The 20,829-nt window shown below is 51.3% G+C and overlaps 1 protein-coding gene across 6 annotated transcripts in view; it reads left to right on the top strand.

Annotated features, from left to right (window-relative positions):
* Positions 1 to 20,829, top strand: part of MAD1L1 (mitotic arrest deficient 1 like 1) — a 408,034-nt gene that overhangs the window by 61,015 nt on the left and 326,190 nt on the right. The window lies entirely within an intron of this gene.

The following is a 20,829-nucleotide window of genomic DNA, read 5'->3' as shown; positions in this document are numbered from 1 at the left end:
GTTACATACAAAGCGGGAATCAGGATGGCTTTGTGCTTCTAAACAGCAGCATTGGAATTTAGTGCAGAGTAAAGCAATGTGGTCTAGAGTTGCAGGAAAATAATTTTCAGCCTTTGATTCTATACCCAGTGAAACTAACAGTCACATGAGAGAGCAGACTAAAGGCACGATGGAGATTTATTTGCAAAGTCTTTAAAAAAACTCAGTCTTCCTGGCCAGGCACGGTGCTTCATACCTGTAATCCCAGCACTTTCAGCGGCTGAGGTGGGAGGATCACTTGAGTGTAGGAGTTGGAGACCATTATGGGTAATGGTATAGGAGAGTGAGACCCCATCTGTCCAACAACAACAACAACAACAACAACTGGGTGTGCTGGCCTGCTTGTAGTCCTAGGTACTCAGGGTGTGGAGGGCTGAGGCAGGAGGATCGCCTGAGCCCACGAAGTTGAGGCCACAGTGAGCTATGACCATACCACTGCACCCCAGCCTGGGTGGCAGAGTGAGACCCTATCTTAAAAACAAGTTATCTCCCTCCAATCTTTTTTCAGAAAGCTACTGGAGGGTGCATTGTACTAAGGAAGAGAGAGAGACTGATGACCGAGGAAGGATTGGAACGCAGGGAGCAGGATATCCATCACTGGGGGAGAGCAGCTGGAGACAATGCCTGTGCTCGGGCAGACAGTGCTCAGTCACCAGAGCAGGAAGTGGTGCTGAGAAAGTCTCCCCAAAGATGAGATTGCCAGGCAGCACGGTGCCGGGTGCGCATGGACGTCTCCAGAGGAGATTTGAACAGTTTAAAGAGCCAGGGTGGAATGAGCGATAGACAGACAGCTAAGCAAGTGAAAAACCCCTTCTCCTGTTAGCTTGAGGGGAAACACAAAGTAGGAAGGAGTTGGAAGTCACCATGCTTTCCTGTGTGGCCTCAGTGTGAGTGGTTGAGCACCCAGTTTTGTGCTCAGCTAGATGCTGGGCTCAGCCAGATGCGGGGCAGCTAGAGCTGTAGTGATGGTGGTACCTGCGGGGCGGCAGAGGGGTGATGGGAGCAGAGCCGTGGCCGCCTTTTCCATCCTGAGAAGTCACAGGTAATGCCTCAAACTGAAGAATTAGGAAAGTGGCAATGAAAGCCTATTGTCTAGAGGAAGGGAGGTCCATTTCAACATAATTGACTCCAATAACTTAAGAGTGTTTGCTTCTGAGGCTGGGAAGTGGGCCAGGAGATGCAGAGTGGAGTTGGGGGTGGCTGCTTGCCATAACAAGCCTTGTAGTTTGACTATGTACACTTTATGTAACTTCACGAGGAATACGTATAAATGGAAGAAAAGGAGATTCGACTGGGAATGCCAGGGGCATGCTAGCAGGTGCTGTAGTCCCAGCCAGAGGCATGTGTGCAGGGTGCCTGGCACCGTCTGGGGTCTTCTGTGTGCACAGACCGTGGTGTGCACGCTCCCAGGAGCCATCCGATGGGGGCAGCCTCGAGCACCTCTGACTTCGCCCCACGGGAGCCCATCTGGGGCTCCAGCCTCGACCTGGCAGCCAGCAGGGCTGGGATGGGACTGCCGCCAACCATGTGGGTTCTCAGCTGTTTAGGGCCTCGGTCCTCTATCCCTTACCTCTGTCCCACGGGGACCTGTGCAAGGGCCCATCAGGCACTTGAGCTGGCACCATGAGGACTACTGACGGCTTTGCTGGATACTGCTGGGAAGTTGAGCCGGCCAACGTGGCGAGCGGCTGTGCCTGGGCTGCCCCGTCCTGGTGGCAGTGCCCTCTCGTTTCCTGTTCTGGGAAGCACACGGTGCAGGCAGTGCTTGTGCCTTTTCCCAGAGGAGCCCTTTGTCCTGAGGAGGCATGGATGTTCTCTGGAGACGCAGGGCCTTTCGCGCCAGCACCATGACTTCCTGCTGCTGGGCCCTGGTCCTTGTGCAGAGTCGAGGCCTGCAGGGGCGAGAGTCAGACGAGAGTTGGAGTCTGGGGTTCACATGGGATTCTGCAGCTTCCCAGCGGTGTGATCTTGAGCCAGACACGTCCCACCTGAGCCTCATGTACTTGTCTGTCAAATGGGAACGGCCGTGGTGTCTCACAAGGTTGTGAAGAATGAAAGCCGTGTGGTGAGGAATAATGGCAGAGAACACTCACCGGGCCCTTTCCAGCTGCTGCTCCAAGCACTTCCTGGGCCTTCACTCCGGCAGTCCTCCCTGTTACCCTTTGAGGTGGGCGCACTGTTGTCATACTCATTTTATGAGTGAGGAAGTACAGGCAGGAGAGGTTAGCAGCTGTCCTGAGGACTCACAGCCGGTGAGCGGCCAGGATCTGAACCCACACAGCACCGTGTTGCATTGCCGTGTGCTCTTCCCATCAGACTTAGGCCTTGTGGTGATGAGCTTGTGTGTCTATTCCAGGGACCCTCCAGATGTGGCTGATTTCTGGCATCTCTTCCCGGTCTGTTCTTGGGCTGCGTGATCTTGTGGCCCCTTTGGCAGCCTGCATGGTGCCCTCTTACTGGGCACGGTGAGGCCTCAGGAACGCAGCAGCTCCGCCCTCCAACTGCTGGGCTTCTCTGCTGTCCTTTGCACGGCAGAGGTGACCCATACGTGGCCCATCTCCACCCTCCAGCTGCTGGGCTTCTCTGCTGTCCTTTGCACGGCGGAGGTGACCCATACATGGCCCTTCTGTAATCCGCCAAGCACTTTTGGGGGTAAAGTTGAGGAATCTTTGTAGGGCGAGTGTGCACGTGTGTGCACGCCCTGGCTCCAACACCACAGTGTTGACAGTCCTGTGAGCCTACTGGGTAAGAGTCTGGGTTGAGACCTGCTGCCTCCTTTGGCTGTGTGGCCTCAGGCAGGTTGTGGAACTGCACCCATGTTTTTATCTCTAAATTGGGGAGCATGAGAGTGCCCTTCGCTCTGCTGGCACGATACGCAGGAAACGTTGCTTCTCTTCGGCAGATTATTAGGATTCTCTGAAAGTTCTCCCCAGTCCTCTTTTCTACCCCATTCATTAATGGCAGCCACCAGTGGTGTAGCAGCAAGGAAAACTGGGCCCTTTTGAAGCACTATTGAATTCTGCCTGTCTTGCTAAATCATCTGTGTTCAACTGTGCTCTTTGAATTGTTGAAGGCGGGAAGTTGTTTTGCGTTTGATCGCCTGTAACCGCCAACCCCCCATGTGTTTCTGCATGTGTTTCACTGGTCACAGGGAGCTTGGGGCTTCTCCAGTTCCCATCCTTCGGAGAGGCAGGCCCATCCACTCAGCGCCCACGGCAGGCACCTGGTTCTCATCTCTGACGCCCTGTCTTTCCCTTCTCAGCCTGTGTCACCTTTCCCGTGATTTCCTCTCCTTGCCTTCCTGGGATCCTGTAGTTCCAGCCTATCCCCACTGCCGCCACGCCACTGGGAAACCCTTTCTCGTGCAGCCACCGCCTTACCATCCCTGGCTTCACTTTTGCGTCTTGCAACTATTCTTCACTCCAGCACTTGGAGGGATCTGTCTGAGATGAAGCAGTGACCACGAGACCCTGCTCAAAGCTGTTTGTCTGTCCCTGCCGATATCACGATGAAGTCCTCATGTCTCGATGTGGCTGACCAGAGGCCTCCTGCCATTGCCTGGCTCTCCCGCTTCTCTGTCACCCTTGCCTCAGCCTCTGCACCAGCCACACCGAACATGAGTTCTGTGCTTTCTCCCGCTCTCTCTGCCCTCCCACTTGCCTTCCCCTTTCCCTGTTATGGCCCTCTCCAGCCCCGAACACTTAGTGGCTTTGAACAGTGCTTGGTAATTTTTCAGGATTCTGCAGGTTGCCTGGGGCCAACCTGGTGGCAGTTGGGGATGGGACATCCAGGATGGCTTTATATGCACGTGTGCCGCCTTGTCAATGGCCAGGAGGCAGGGCTGCCTTCTTTCCTCAGGGGCTCTCTCTGGCTAGGATGAACTGCTTCATGTGGCAGCCAAAGCCCATAGGGACAAGCCCTGGCATGCAGGCTCCTTAAGCCTGTTGGTCATGGTTGCAGTAGCTGTGGCCGGAGCCTGGCCCGGGTCTTTGTGGAAGGGACGACCTGAGGCCATGAGTTCTGGAGCCAGGGCCCTTTTAGGTGCATTCACCATTTAGGGTTTATCTGCATCCTGTCTCCTCTCAGGAAGCCTTCCGCAACCCCTCCACCCAGACTGTGGTCCAGCCCCTGCTCTGAGTGCCCCCGGTGGGCCTTTGTGCTCTCAGTCCTGGCACCTTGACCCGCTGCTTGTTCTGCTCTCCTTTAAACTCCATGCACCTGACCTGTTAATTGCATGCAGCATGGAGCCTGGCAACTGAAGTGTAGACATGCTGGCCACCGCTCAGTGCAAGAGGGCGCCGTTGCTAATGTGCACAGCGCTTTAAGCCTTTTTTCCTGTGCCTTATTGGATTGGAGCAGAGATTTTTTTTTCCAAGAACAATTTATGTTCCTAAATACTTTTTTTTCCTTGACATGACGAGGTTGAGCAAGGTGGCTATAGAACTTTTTTCTTAATTTTATTGCACAAGTAATATTCTTTACAAAGTAGGGAAATACAGAGACATAAAAAGCAGACTGCCAATCCCCCGTAATCCCACCAGTCACATCCCTACCTGCTCTTAGGAGATTCCTGTTTACCTTTGTAGATTTTCACTGTCTACATATGGACTTTAAAAGGTGCGGTCCTGCAGGCAAATGTGTAGCAACCTGCGTTTGCGTCATAGGCCCCGAACGTCCTTTCTGCCACACAGGAGGCCATCCCACGCCTGTCCTGTCACGGATTGTTTGCCTCCTGTGAATATTCAGGTTGTTTCTGGTTCTTCCTGTTCTGAACAGCGCCAGGACAAGCACCGGTACACATCGCATTTTAAAACACATTTAGTAATTCATTCTTCAGCTGGGGAAAAGCCCACGTAAGAGCCCATCAGTGAGTCCGAGCGCGTGTTCCTCCCGCTTCAGCCGCCATCCCTGGCTTCTTAGCGTGTTCCTCCCACTTCAGCCGCAATCCCTGGCTCCTTAGCGCACTCAGAATAAAACCTGAGTCCTCCTGGTGGCCTCTTGGCCCCACGCCCCGTGTGTCTGCCCCCCTGCTCCAGGCTTGTAGTCTTCCTCCACCTTCCCAGAGCTCCTTGGTGTTCCGGCCTCAGGACCTTGCCCTTGCGGCGCCCTCCACCCGGGAGTCTCGTCCTGTGCTTTCTCGCGGCTGGTTCGCCCGCACCAGCTACATCATCAGAAGGAAGAGATTCTTCGGCGATTTTTGTTTGCTGAAGGAGAATCACAGATCAGGATGAGTGAGGTCTCCTGGTCCCTTCCTCCCTTTTAAGGACAGATAACTGAAGTTCAGGAAAGCCCAGGCCACACAGCAGGCCAGGGACCAGCTGGGGCCACAGCCCAGGCCTGCAGGTGCATGGCTGTTGCCTTTCTAGAGTTCTGAGGCCTTTTCTCTCCCTTTATTGCTCAGCAAGTTCAAAGAACATCTCGCTAATGATGCACCTTTTTCTGAGTTTCTGTTCGTTAAAGTCCTTTGTTCCCACATTGCCTTTGATTGTTTCTCTAGAAGCCAGATTTACTTGATTTTCAATTCACTGTTCTTTTTTTTCTTTTTTTAGACAGTCTTGCTCTGTCACCCAGGTTGGAGTGCAGTGGCACAATCTTGGCTCACTGCAACCTCTGCCTCCCGGGTTCAAGCGATTCTCCTGCCTCAGCCTCCTGAGTAGCTGGGACTACAGGCACCCACCACCACGCCTGGCTAATTTTTGTATTTTTAGTAGAGACAGGGTTTTGCCATGTTGGCCAGGCTGTTCTTGAACTCCTGACCTCAAGTGATCCACCCACCTCGGCCTCCCAAAGTGCTGGGATTACAGGCGTGAGCCACCATGCCCGGCCAATTTACTGTTCTTTACTCTGCAATCTGCTGCCTCTTTGCCAAAATAAATCTTTGTAAGTAAGATAGGTGTGGTGGGGAGTGTGAAATTTATTACATAATGGTTATTTTACTACTTAAAAAATTTTTTGTTTTAAGAGGCAGAGTCTTGCTATGTTGCCCTGGCTGGTCTTAAACTCCTGGGCTTACATGATCCTCCTGGCTTGGCCTCCCAAAGTGCTGGGATTACAAGCATGCATCATCATGCCTGGTCTAAAATATTGTGGGTTTTTTTTTTTTTTTTTTTTTTTTTTAATTTTTTTAAGAGATGAGGTTGCTCAGGTTGGAGTGCAGTGATGTGATCATAGCTCACTACTGCCTCAAACTCCCGGGCTCAAGTGATCCTTCCACCTCAGCCTCCTGAGTAGCTGGATTACAGGTGCCCACCACCATACATGGCTAATTTTAATTATTATTATTATTATTATTTTTTGAGACAGAGTCTCGCTCTGTTGCCCACGCTGGAGTGCAGTGGCGTGATCTTGGCTCACTGCAAGCTCTGCCTCCTGGGTTCATGTCATTCTCCTGCCTCAGCCTCCCAAGTAGCTGGGACTACAGGCGCCCGCCACCATGCCCGGCTAATTTTTTGTATTTTTAGTAGAGACGGGGTTTCACCGTGTTAGCCAGGATGGTCTCGAGCTCCTGACCTCGTGATCCGCCCACCTCAGCCTCCCAAAGTGCTGGGACAACAGGCATGAGCCACCGCGCCTGGCCTGCTTATCGTGACTAAAGGTAGAACAGTCAGGAATGACACTTGTTATCTCTGAAGTCACAGTCCCTTGGTTTTCCCTGACCTGCCTGCTACTGCGCCCACTTGCAGCAGCACACCCGTTGCCCAGTGAAGCACGCTGCCCTGGCCTTACTGTTTCACCGGCACTCTCCCATCCGCGATGCCACTGTCCACAGTGGGGTTGCTTTAGGGTTCCGAGCTCACCTGACGCCTTCCTGGGTTCTAGCCCCGTGAGCTACGGGGACTTCTTTGTAAAAGGGGATTCCACCAGTTCCGCAGATTCCAGTTCAGTCTCCAGCAGCCCGGGGCCCTTCCTGGAAGAGTGCCTTGTGAGCGAAGCGCACCGCCCAGGTGTGTAGTGGTGCTTCTCAGGCCCGTGGGCTGCCCTTCCCTGGGCCTCTTGTTTGAGGCCCTTGTCACTGAGGTCGCCTGGCATGATGATGGAGGCCCTGCAGCTCCCTGCCAGGCGTGGTTCTGCCCAGGTCATTCTCCTGGCCCAGCTGCTGTGTACGGTGGAGACACGCTGTCACAGACTCAGGCCGGCCGGGCCACGCCTCCCGGAAGCGGGCCTGCTTGTGTGTGGTTGCATCCCAAGCTCTCCGCTCGCTGCCCCTGTTCTGAGCTTCTTGCCGAAGTTGTGTTTGGGGCCATTATCTGACTTTCTTTTTGAACATTTAAAGCATTCAAAAGATCAGCTTTTCCAAAGAGTGAGGAAACGGAGAGAAAATTATGGCATTTGTTTGAAAGGTTCTGAGGGTTTTTTTTTTAGCTTGAACAGTTCAAACAGTGCCTCTTGTTAATCAGGTATATTCTAGCATCCCTGGGGTGGTCACACTGGCTTAATTGGAACCCAGGCTGCTTTGAAGTCCTTTAAATCCTTCCTGAGCTGGGAGAAAGAGTGTGAGGGCAGCAACTGTAAAGCTGAAATTCCTTCATTTTATTTACATGTGTCTGGGGACTCTTGTGACTCATTTCCCTGCAGCCGTTGAGCCAAGTTGCTGACTTGTGGACAGCTCAGAGAGGTGGGGGCCAGTTTCTGGCAGAAGAGCTGTAAAACATGGCCTGGGTCCAGGGCTGCAGCAGGATCCCCTCCTGGGAGGCGAGGTCTGGATGGACCACGTCACAGTCGTGGTGGCGTGGACTTTGCTGCAGGCAGCCTGTTCTTGTGGGAAGTTTGCACATGGGAGAACGTGTGGTTTTACTGAAGTCACTTAGTGAGTGACCCTAATAGCTCTAAGACGTTCATCAGTATGGACCCCAGGACTTACTTCCTCTTCCACAGAGCATGTGGACCCACAGTAACCACACTGGAGTTCCAGGCACAGGCGTACCCTGGGGGCCGGTCATTCTGCATACACAGACCCGCCTTTGTCAGTGGGGCTGTGGGCAGCGTGGGGTGGCCACCTAGCTGTGGCCGTGTTGCTGCGAGCCCCCCCGTGATCCTCAGGGGCACTCTGTCTCGCCCTGAGCCTCCAGCCATCTTGCCCATCAGTCTGTCCCTGTACCTCTTGGGGATGGGGAGTCTGCCACCTAGCAAAGCACCCACTTCTCCCACCCCTTCCATTCTGTTGAGCTGAGACACGTGTTTTGGTCATTTCGTGCCGTGGACACCACGTTGGTTTACAGTGAAACATGGCGCACAGTCCCCTCTCTCCTGGACCACGTTTCCCCATCTCGGCTCCCTGCTGTGCACGGCTGCTTCTTCCCGCTGTGCTGAGGGTGGTCCTGGTGGCTGGAGCGCGGCAGGCAGCAGCATTCTCCCACGGTGGTTCGCATCCCAGAGTGTGACCGTGGGTTCATGCTGATGGCTCAGGTGTCCCCTGAGCCTGGACACTGAAGTGTACAGATTGAGGTGTGTCGTTGGATGAGTCGTGACAAGTGGAACACATGCTTGTCCAGATAACACACTTTTATCACTCCAGAGTTCCCTGGGTCCCCCCAGTCCAGCCCTTCATCCCCTGGCAGCTGTGGCTTAGCCTCGTTTGTTGTAGAACTTTCTATAAATTCTTCTCTTTCTATTTTTTTCTTTTTCTTTTTCTTTTTTTTTTTTTTTTGAGATGAAGTCTCACTTTGTCGCCCAGGCTGGAGTGCAATGGTGCGATCTCGGCTCACTGCAACCTCCACCTCCCGGATTCAGGTGATTCTTCTGCCTCAATCTCCAGAATAGCTGGGACTACAGGCGTGAGCCACTGCCCCCAGCCGTATTTGTATTGCCCACCTTTTATTTCGTTGAATCTGTGCTCAGTTGTCACCTTTCCCTAGCTAGAGCCCTTTCCTGGCCCTCCCAGGTCAACAGGCCCCTTCCCTCAGCCTCAGGCTTTTCACTCTTCTCCAGATCTGGCCACTGGATCATGCCACTGTCACCTCCTCTGGGCCTCGGGGATGTTGCCTGCCCACTCTTGTCATGGCTGGCCTCCCCAGCGAGCCACTCAGCTCTAGCTGCAAAGGACTCCGTCTGTTTGTCCATGCAGTGTCCTTGCTGGGCACACAGTAAGCGCTCAGTTAAATTTGTTCACTGGATGCAGATTCTGCAGGCATCTTCACAGGTTCTGCTGATGGATCAGGTGTGTCCTTCCACCATAGGTTTCTACAATTGATTTTTTTCTGGTGCAACTGTCAAAAAATTTATTTTTCCTCTACCACCCCCTCCCCCATTTTTCCTGCTTCTCAGTGTGGTTTTAGACCCTGATTCTGTCACTTAACATATCTGCTGTCTCCGTTCGATGTGATCTAGAACCTGACAGGCATGCCGTCTGCCCCTGCTCGGGCGATGGACGTGGGCACCAGCAACCGTCACAGGGGTCCAGGGTTTTCCACTGACTGCCGGGTGCCCTCAGTGCAGAGCTCCTGCAAGAGGGTCGAATTGTCTGTTTCATAGACCAGAAAACTGAGGCTCAGCTGGGCCCTTCACCTGGCTGCCTCCAGAGTGCCGGCTTTCTGCGGTGCCAGGCTGTTCTCTTGCCTCTCCCATTCCTCTGCATCAGTCGGCACTCTTTGGAACAGTGCCTGAGGATGTTAGAATCACCTTATGTCTCCTCTGGAAAGAGGCCAGTGGATGGAGAAATGTTTGTTTCTAATCATATAGTCTCTGTTTGTATGGCGGTCCATTATACAAGTAGCCTATTGAGAAGAGGACATAGGTGTTTGCGTGCACCTGGTTCTCAGTGAGTCCATGCTGGACTGTAACTGTTCCCATTTTCCTGAGGTGGTGGGGGGTTGAGGTTTCGAGAGGTCAGGGTCACAGATTTGCAATGAATGGACTTAGAATTGAGTGCTTGACTGACTTTAGACCCTAAGGTGTTAACTCTGCTGCCTCTTTATGCTTGGGATGGTTTGCAGAACCTGCTTTTTGAAAAGACTATTTACATGCACGTTTCTGTTCCCAGTAATTCTTGGTGTGGATGAGGGGGATGCTTTGTATCAGATTCGCATGGCGAGGAGGGGGCAACTCTGAGGGGAGCCAGGCCCAGGCTGCCTCCAGGGCATCCAGCGCTCCCCAGGCTTGCCCAGGAGAGTGTCGATTCCTGCTGCGCAGCAGCTCTCATGACCAAGTTTAAAATGCATTATACATAGAAAAGTGTGCTTCTGTGGCTCACGCCTGTAATCTCAGCCCTTTGGGTGGCCAAGGCAGGCGGATCATGAGGTCAGGAGTTTGAGACCAGCCTGGCCAACATGGTGAAACCCTGTCTCTACTAAAGATACAAAAAATTAGCCAGGCGTGGTGGTGCGTGCCTGTAATCCCAGCTACTCGGGAGGCTGAGGCAGAAGAATCGCTTGAACCGGGGCGGGGGCGGAGGTTGCAGTGAGCCGAGATCGTGCCACTGCACTCCAGCCTGGGCGACAGAGTGAGACTGTCTCAAAAAACAAAAACAAAACAGAGAATACATACTGTTGTCTGTGTGCCCATTCTCAAGAAAAAGGAAAGTTTCTTTGAAAACGGGTGGACCTTCCCTAGTTCCATCCCATTACGTCCCCAACCCACACTCCCAGAGCAAGCCCCTGGGCTCTGTGATGACTCCCGAGGTTTGTAAACACTGTGGTGCTCACTCAGTCCTGCTCCCTGGAGGCCTTGGCCGCCCATCCTTAATGTACCAGTTTGTGCCTGTTGCACGTCATTGTAATTACATCATTTAATTAAATATGGAAGCTGATGAAAAATAATTATGTGTAGAGAATGTTTCTGTGAAGACAAAGCTGAATGCTTTGGAAAGTCCCAAAGGAAAATTGCTAAAAAAATTGCTGTTGAATAAAGCAAATAGTGAAAGATTATGAGGAAAAGTTGTAAGGTCTAGGAAGATGACAGGGATCCACTTTAAAGAAACAAAGCTAACAATCATGAGTGGTGTGTCGTGGACATGGTTCATGCAAAAAAAAAAAAAAAAAAAGACGAAACTCCAATTAATGGACTCATGTTCGAAGAAAAAGTTTGCAGCTTGAAAAATAATTGTGTGTTTTTCTGTTTTACTTTGAAATGTTTGAGATACACTCATCATTTGATTCGTCACTTAGCCAACTTCTGGGATCCATTACCGTCTTGGTGATTCTGGGTAGGAAACCTTGCACTGATATATTGCTGCCCCATTTATAGTGCAAATTATTTGTATTGTTATGCATAACTGAGCGTCAGTTAGGAATGATAGAATTGTTTTGTTACTAGTGTTTGTAATTAGATTTTCTCTGCATTAATTTGTTGTGGGAATTATTTTTCTTTTTATAAAATTTTTATGTAGTACCTGATTCTGCAATATAAGGTCGCAATACTAGGCTTTGAAAATTACTTATTGAACAGCTGTTGTATTTTCTTGGTACAAAATATTGAAAACATTCAAAAAGTATCCAGTGGCTAGCCTGGCATGGTAGTGGGTACCTGTAATCTCAGCTACTCTGGAGGCTGAGGCAGGAGAATTGCTGGAACCTGGGGGGCGGAGATTACAGTGAGCTGAGGTCATGTCACTGCACTCCAGCCTGGGTGACAGAGTGAGCCTCTGTCTCAAAAAAGAAAAAAAAATAGGCCGGGCGCGGTGGCTCACGCCTGTAATCCCAGCACTTTGGGAGGCCGAGGCGGGCAGATCACGAGGTCAGGAGATCGACACCATCCTGGCTAACACAGTGAAACTCCGTCCTTACTAAAAATACAAAAAAATCAGCGTGGTGGCAGGCGCCTGTAGTCCCAGCCACTCGGGAGGCTGAGGCAGGAGAATGGTGTGAACCCTGGAGGTGGAGCTTGCAGTGAGCCAAGATTGCGCCACTGTACTCCAGCCTGGGCGACAGAGCGAGACTCTGTCTCAAAAAATAAAAAAAAAAGTATCCAGTGGCAAGCCTCCTGCCATGTTCTTGTTCTCCAGCAGGAGGCCATTGTTATTTTCTTGTTTATCTTTTAGATTTTTTTTTTTTTTTTTTTTTTGAGACAGGGTATCATTCTGTCACCCAGGCTGGAGTGCAGTGCGTGATCATAGCTCACTGTAGCCTCTGCCTCCCAGGCTCAAGTGATCCTCCCGCCTCAGCCTCCTGAGTGGCTGGGACTGTAGGCAGTCCCCACCAGGCCTGGCTAATTTTTTGTATTTTTTTTTTTTGCAGAGATGGGGTTTTACCATGTTGCCCAGGCTGGTCTCAAATTCCTGGGCTCAAGTGATCCACCCACCTCTGCCTCCCGAAGTGCTGGGATTACAGGCATGAGCCACTGCGCCCGGCCAGACTTCTTTTGTGCAAAAATGAATCAACACAGCCATGCAGGTTTTGACTTTTCTGCACATGGCGGCATAGCATACTTATAGTCCACTTCTTGTATCTGTATTTAGCAATGCCTTTTTGGTGATCTTTCACGTTAATATAGGAAAAGATGTTTCTTCCTCTTACACAAGTTCCATTGTATGGATAGACTATGACATTTAACCTGTTATACCGAACTTTTAATCCAGTGGTCTGAGTTCAGTAGAATGACTTGCATAGCGTTTAGTTGGATAGTTACTGTTCTGGAATGATATGGTTTTTTTGCTCATTCTCTTAATATTTATTGAAAACATATTATTGGGCCAGTGGAAAAAACAGAACAAAATACAAAACAGTCCCGTGCCTTTCTGGAGCCTGCATTCCAGTGGAGGGGGAAAGATACTAAATAAGCAGGTAGAAAGATGCAGGATCTCAGCTGGTGGTGTTCTGTGAAGGAGGAGAGCACCAGGAGGAGCCAGGGCTCAGGTGACATTCCATTGAAGACTCAAGTGAAGAGGGGGCAGGCCACGTGGGCATCTAGGGGTGCGGTGTTCTGGAAGAGGGCTGTGCAGAGGCCCTGAGGTGGGAATGTGGCTCCCATCGTGGTAGGTTTTGAGGCAGTGATGTGGAGAAGCAGACGTCTCCTGCACCCCTGTCCTGCCCAGGCAGTGTGTGGGACCCACATCCCCGTAGGAAAGTGGTTGCTCCCTGTGGGAGTCACAGCGTGACGAGGGTTTGCTGCTGCGTGGGCCTTTGGGCTTATGGATGGGGCTGGAGAGTAGTAGTGGAGCAGCCAGGCCTGAAACCACACCTTTCCTGGGTCCCTTTCCATGGGGTAAGAGTGACCTTCCCTCTGTCTGCTGGGAAAAGTGTGAGTGGCATCGTCTGCCATGTGGCCAGGGTGTCATGGAGCGGCCCAGGCTCTTGGTGAGAGGGACTGGTGCCCCGTGTGAGTCCCCTGACCTGGGGTTCCCCTGGTCTTGGGACCAGGAGAGTCTGAGCTCCAGCTCAGTGGCCTCAGGCTAGGTGCGGCAGGTGCAGCAGGTACAGCCTTGGGCAGGTGGCTCCTGCAGAACCTGACCCAGGGCCGGGTGCCGCACAGCATGGCATTAGTCCCCTGTCTTTAGGAAAACACCAGCTGCTCCTCCCGTGTTCTGGGGACATGCATCTCTCCCAACCTGGCAACCCCACCTTTCCACACAATTGTGTTGCATCAGCCAGAAAAATCTGGCTGACATGACGCCCTCTTGCCCTGGTGACTTTGCAGTTGTGAATGCCGATTGTCCTTTGGTTTGTAGCACTGAGATTTTGCTGTCTAATGTATTTTATTCCTATTTCTGCATACTTTTCGCAAAACAAGCCCTGCAGAGAGAGCCTGTGTCACTTTTGTTGTGTTCCCTGCCTTCCGCAGGGCTCTGGCTGGAGCCCCAGCCTCAGCAGTTTTGGACTGTGGTCCTAGGCCCTGTGGATTTCTATTCTTTGAAAGCTTGAGGTGTCTTGTTTGCTAATTAGTTTGATGGCTGTTGCTGTTTCATTCATTTTCCACCTCACAGTCCTCTGGATCTCCAGTTTTTCAGACTCGGTGAAACTGGCACTTTGTGCTTCAGCTAGAGCCCCAACATCTGCTATTAGCCCCAAAATAGCCGTGGCTTGGGCTGGAGCTGCTCTCGCCTCGGAAAGAAAGCAGTGGGCCGGACTCCCCACAGCCCTCTGCCGCTCTGCGTGCAGCTGGGCTTGAGTCAAAATTCAGCTGCAGATAGAACAAAAAGACTTTCTTCCCCTTGAAAACCCACCAGTTAGAATTTAAAAGGCTTCGCAGCTGAAGCCCGCGTTTTCAGCAGCAGATGTCACAGCTTGGACTGCAGTTGGAACTGTCACTGCCGTGTCATCTCCAAGCCGAGGCTCCTGAGGCCTCTGAATGCCTTCCACTTTGTAGTTGGTGAAGTGCGGGTTTCAGAATGGACTGTCGGGAGTTATTCTTAGGCTGTAATGATACTTGGCACGGCTCCTCCTGGTTACGAGCACTTAGCTAATCCCCAGAGCACCCTTGGTAAACATCTCTGCGTAGCTTTAACCACACACAGGTCAGGAGGCTTCTGGAAAATAAACACTCTTCCTGCCAGTTGGAGGTGTTGGGGCTCTGGTCTTGGATTTGATATGCGGCAAAGGCTGCAATTGTTTAATAACCCTTCATGATTCAACAGCTCTTCAGGAACTTTCCTCTGTTCTTGTGTGGAGCTCATGACAGCCAGTGGTGGTGGAGCTCCGGCGCTCTCTTCCCACAGGCGCAAGCCCGGTTCCTGAGTCCCAGGGCTTCCCGGGAGGTGTCTGCCCTCCTCTTCCAGACGCCCTCTGCCCGGTGTCCCAGGGCCCTGGGCCTGTGCTGCGCTGAGCAGAGACTGCAGGGGACCGGCTCTCCCACTCCTCCCAGATGGGCAGCATCTTCCATGTCGGGAGCGTGCTGTGCTGCTTTTCTCTTCTCAGTCTCTTAGTTTTTGCGGGTTCTTACGCATGTGAGGTGTGGACTCGCACGGTGGGGAACTCAAATGATAACATGAAGGGGAGGAGCCCTCTGAGTGCTGTGATTTGTTCCGTCATTACCACTTCCCGATCACGGTGACCTGCACTCCTGGGTGCAGTGGTCAGTGGAGCAGGCCTGCCCACAACAGTGTTCTCATCGCCTTGTTATTATTGATTTCTATTCTTAAAATATTGTATTACTTAGCACTCTTTTGAAGATGTTCCAGTGTATATCAAATGATCAAAAGTCCATGACCTTGTCCTACACAGTAGTCAAAGCCGTCACGCAGTTTCAGGTGTTCGAGTTTCCAGAATTCTTGTGATGACATTTGTAGGATTCTTCTTTTAGACTTGGACCAAATTCTGTAACCTAATATTTGTCCTTCAGATTGACAGAGAACCGCAGGCAGTGTTTTCTCTGTCACATGTGTGGTGGGTGGCATCCTGGTGGCATAAAGAATTGCCTTTGGTAACTTGCCCAGAAGGCTGTAGGGTTATTTTCTGCTTAGATTTTCCCCTATTTCTTTTCTTTTCTTCTCATTTTCTTTCTTTCTTTTTTTTTTTTGAGATGGAGTCTTGCTCTTGTTGCGCAGGCTGGAGGGCAACAGCGTGGTCTCAGCTCACTGCAACCTCCACCTCCCGGGTTCAAGCAATTCTCCTGCCTCAGCCTCCCAAGTAGGGGGGATTACAGGCACCTGCCACTGCACCCGGCTAATTTTTTGTATTTTTAGTAGAGACGGGGTTTCACCATGTTGGCCAGGCTGGTCTTGAATTCCCGACCTCAGGTGATCCACCCGCCTCGGCCTCCCAAAGTGCTGGCATTATAGGCGTGAGCCACTGCGCACCCAGCCTCCCCTCTCTATTTATGCAGATGATCGGTAGTTCCAGAAGTAGTTGTGTTTAAGAATCACCAGGGAATTTGTGTGCAGCCCCTAAGCCCCGCCTTCAGGGATCAGCATTATTCACAATAGCCAAAAGGTGAAAGCAGCCCAGGTGTCCACCGACGGGTGAATGGATAAATGTTGTGTAGCCATGCAATGGAGTATTACTCAGCCTTCAAAAGGAAGGAAAGTCTGCCACATGCTGTAACATGGATGAGCCTTGAGGACGTGATGCCAAGTAGAGTAAGCCTGTCACAGAGAAATGCTCTATGGCTCCACTTGTGTGGCTGGAGTGGTCGCATTCTTAGAGATGGAAGGTAGCATGGAGGTAACCGGGGCTGGGAGCAGAGGGGCTGCGGGAGTTCCTGTTTAATGGGCCAGGGTTTCACTTTTGCGAAATTAAGAGTTCTGGGGATGGATGTGGTGCTGGTTGCCCAATAACGTGAATATGCTTAACACGACAGAACTGGGGACTTAAAAATGGTTAAGAGGGTATATTTTATGTTAAGTGTATTTTACCACAATTAAAAACATCCCAACACGGTGGCAGGATGCCGCCTTGGCCAGGTGTGGTGCCTGTCTTGGGTTTCCTCTTGGAAGAGCATGGCAGGTCGGGCCTGAGGACCCCCCTTTGCTCGCTCTCTTAGCCTCATCCTTTTGGAGGGTCCAGTTTTCCTCAGGTAGCAAGCCTCCTTGCCAGGCCACAGAAGCCCCACGCCGGAGGAGTGGCTCTCCGGCTCCCGGGCTGCTTCTCTGTGCAAGCCTCTCTGAGAGCTCACAGTCCACCCCTGTGGCCTCCTCCGCGTGCCCAGAGCCTCCTGGGCTCCTCCTCCCCGCCCCGCCTGGTTCAAGGGTATGTCGTTTGCTCCAGATGATGGCCTTCTCCATGGGCTGCTGTTAATGCGAGAAGAGGGCGCCGGAATGCTTCCTGTACAGTTCAGGAGGTGACTTCCTGCCCCGTTTGATCGGATTCCACCTTGTTCTTGATGGGACCTCCTTCGTGGCCTCAGAAATGTCCACATGTTGGTGAAACCATTTCGTCTTTTCTTTTTCTCATATGGAGTGCTCTGAAACCATGGCCCTAAACCCATTCTGTTTCCACTAACTAAAGCTCATACACTTCATCCCCAGAGAGCACATTTTCTTTTATTTATTTATTTACCATTTATTTATTTTTATACATAATATTTTACATATTTATGGGGTACCTGTGATGTTTTCCTATGCGCATAGAATGTGGAATGAGCAAGTTTAGGGTATTTGGGGTAACCATCACTTTGAGTATTTATCATTTCCACGTATTGGGAAAAATTCTGGTTCTCTTGAATTATACAACACACTGTTAACTCTAGTCACCCTACTCTTCTGTGGAACAATTGAATTTATACCTTTCATCTAACTGTATATTCGTACCCATTAACTCAACTCTCTTCATCTGCCGTTCCACTCACCCAGTCCTTCCCATCCACTAGTACCTGTCATTCTACTCTCTGCCTTTAGGAGGTGAATTTCCACAGCTCCCATGAGTGAGGACGTGCAGTTTCTTTCTGTTCCTGGTGATTTCACCTGACACGGTCACCTCCCATTCCAGCCACGTTGTTACAAATGACAGGCTCTCGTTCTTTCTTTTTTTTTTGAGACGGAGTCTTGCTCTGTCTCCAGGCTGGAATGCAGTGGCGTGATCTTGGCTCACTGCAACCTCTGACTCCCTGGTTCAAGTGATTCTCCTGCGTCAGCCTCCTGAGTAGCTGGGATTACAGGCGTGTGCCACCACACCTGGCTAATTTTTGTATTTTTAGTAGAGATGGAGTTTCACCATGTTGGCAGGGCTGGTCTCGAACTCCTGATCTCGTGGTCCACCTGCCTTGGCCTCCCAGAGTGCTGGGATGACAGGCGTGAGCCACCGCGCTCGGCTCAGCTCTTGTTCTTTCTTACGGCCAGATAGCATTCCACTGTGTGTACATCCCCGTTTTGTTTATCCATTCCTCTGTCGATGGACACAGGTTAATTCCGTATCTTTGCCATCTTTGCTGTGATAAACATGGGAATGCAGGTATCTTTTTGATACAGTGATTTCCTTTGAGTAAATACCCAGTAGTGGGATTGCTGGATCATATGGTGTTGTTCTGTTTTCAGCTTTTTGAGAAATCTCCATACTGGGTTCCATAGCGGTGGGACTAATTTACATTCCTTCCAACAGCAGCTGAGAGTTCCCTTTCCTCTGCATCCTCACCAGCATCTGTCTGTGTGTTTTGTGGTCTTTGTATTGCCATTTTAAGCTGGGGTAAGGTGGTACCTCACTGTGGTTTTGATTTGCATTTCCCCGATGATTAGCATTAGATGATGTTGAGCATTTTTTCATATAGCTGTCGGCCATTTGCGTGTTGTCCTTTGAGAAATGTCTCTTTGTGTCCTTTGCCTACTTTTTCATGGGGTTATTTTTTTTTTTAATTGTTGTTATTTGAGTTCCTTTTGAGTTGTATTTTGTATGTTAGTCCCTTATTGGCCAAACAGTTGACAGATATTTTCCCACATTCAAGAGGCTGTCTCTTCGCTCTGTTGATTGTTTTCTTGGATGGGCAGAAGGTTTTTACTTTGATATAGTCCCATTTGTCTATTTTTGGTTTTGTTGCCTGTGCTTTTGAGGTCTTAGCTATAAAATCTTTGCCTAGACCAATGTCCTGAAGTGTTTTCCTTGTTTTCTTTAGTATTTTTATATTTTCGGGTGTTAGGTTTCAGCCTGTAATCCATCTCCAGTTGATTTTTGTATATGGGGAGCACATTTTCTTTTGATTGACACTGCTGAACAAAGGGTATACAAAATTTCACAACTTTTAACCCGTTGGTTGATGATTGTACTTGAAGCATGTTCTCCTCGTGTCCACGGCGACATCCAGACACCGCCTCCAGGGTGCATGTCCTCTCCTGGCCTCCCAATGCCAGTGTGAAAATGGGCTTGGATTGCACACCCTGAAAACATCCTCCCTGTCCCTTCCACATCCATAAAATTAATGGCGCAGGGGTTGTCAAGTAATAGCAGACCACTATGCTGTGCCCTAGGGTTTTGGAAATGAGCCTGAGGAAGCCCAGCCGAGCAGGTAGGGGGTTCAGCCTGGAGGGGTCAGGGCTGGGGATGAGACCCAGGTTTTCTCCCACGGGTCCATCTCCTTTTCCTTTAAGGATGTTCTGGCCTTACCTCTGTCTCTGCAAGTAGAGTAGACTGGTCCTGTGTGACATTCTTGAACGCGGTCATCGAGCTCACTGTGCTTCTGCTTTTGAGTGGAAGCTGAACCCTGGTCATGAGCAAGAATGGCCAGACAGGGCTCACAAGGCTTGGTTTAGCCAAAGTAGTGACTGCGGGTTTTTCAGCGCAAGAGGCTATGAAGGGAGGAATTCCTCCTGGTGCCCCTGTGCCCTCTAGCGGCTTCTGCCCATGGGAGGTGTTGGGCACGGCCGCCCCTGTAGTTGGAGGGTTCTGGAATAGCAAGCCCTGCAGCTTCAGTCTTCCCTATGATAGGGGCCTGGTCGCATGGGGACTGGGGGCCTAGGGATGTGGCCAGAAAGTATCCAGGCTGAGAGCCCATCGCGTGTCAGTGCTCCCGAGGGCTGGGGTCTGTGTGGGACCATCCGCCTCAGGCGCCAGCCTTCTGCCTCAGGGCAAGCCACGCTCTCTGTTCCTGCCTGGGGCAGGACAAGCTCCAGAACACACCCCCCTCAGTCAGGGAGGAGCGTGCAGGGAGCCACCCGGAAGCAGCCTCCTGCAGAGTCTGTGCGACTGTGAAGCCAGCCTGCTCCTTGGGTGATTGAGATGGATGCCCCCGGGTTCCCAAGTACTCAGGTTTCTCCTGTGGCCCATCAATGCCAGAATGAGGCGTTGACCCCAGTGGCATGAGACAGAGGCCTTCCTGGGTGACGTAGGAGACTGCCTGGTGCGTGTGCCGTCTGTGGGCGCCCAGCACTTCAGAAGAGGGCTCTGTCACTGTCACTTTTCAGTTTATTTGAACCACTCCCATTTCCCCCTCATTGCTAAATGGTTGCATTTATCATGGTCTTGGCCTCTCTGGGAATTGCAGAACGTGGTTAGCAGAGCCTGGCCCTCTGAGATCTTACCCCAGCTCCCAGCTTTGCTGGGTAGGTTCGTACCTTGGGGCAAGAAGCTTGTTTCTAAATCGGTATCAAATGCTCCCGACCCTGCCTCCTGCTCTGCGGGCTGCAGGGAGGCTTCCCCACAGAGGGAGGTGGCAGGCAGTGTGCCCTCTGGTGAGAGAGCCATCCCAGCTGGGAGAACCCTGGGGCCTGGTACTGCCTGGCAGATGCCTCTCCACTGGCCTCCTGCTGTTTCAGGTCCAGTGACATGTGGGGGCCCTGAGGTGTGTGAGCGGGGTGGTCTTGGCTGTGTAGGTGGAGCCTGTAGCCTGCAGCTTGTGACCACCCCGCCTGCCACTAGTTCTGGGCACAGGGGCTGGGAGGCGCCGTTGCAGATGTGGACATATGCGATTTTTATTTATTTGTTGTAAATAAATTCTTTGCACTGAGTTAGTGAAAATTTACAAGCGCCTTTGATTAATGCAAAACAACTTAAATATCTCATTCAAATGTTTCAGAAAAAATATCTGTTGGCTTGGAAAGGTTTCCTTACTTTCGTACTGATATTTTTAACTCCCGAGGTTGGAAGCTTTGGGAAACTGGAGAGAATGGTCACGGTGTTCAAGGCCAGCTGCACCTTTCATCTCTCTCCTAGAGTTCATTTTCTCTTCCAAGACCTTTCAGTCATAAAATGTTTTTCCATGGAGCTGCTTTCTAACCCCGGTTTGCCTGTGTGTGGGAGGACAGATGGAGTCTCTCCGGTGCCAGCTACTCCTTCCGCACTCATCGCTGTCCCACTAGATGTCCAGCAAGGGGCCTGTTCTTTGGGTGGGCAGAGGAGGCCTCTCTGGGGGACCTGGAAGGGAGAAGGCCGTGGCGTGCTTTGTGTGAAGAGGCTGTGGTCAGAGGGAGGGCTTATGACCAGCCCTGGGTGTGTGTGAGGGCTCAGGGCCTGGGCTGGGCCGCAGGACATCTGCTCACTGGCTCTTGGTAGCTTTGTT

Source organism: Nomascus leucogenys, chromosome 20, assembly GCF_006542625.1.
Source record: "Nomascus leucogenys isolate Asia chromosome 20, Asia_NLE_v1, whole genome shotgun sequence".
Taxonomy (NCBI): Eukaryota; Metazoa; Chordata; class Mammalia; order Primates; family Hylobatidae; genus Nomascus; species Nomascus leucogenys.
Note: the sequence above shows the minus strand (reverse complement) of the source record. Positions and strands in the feature narration are given on the sequence as shown.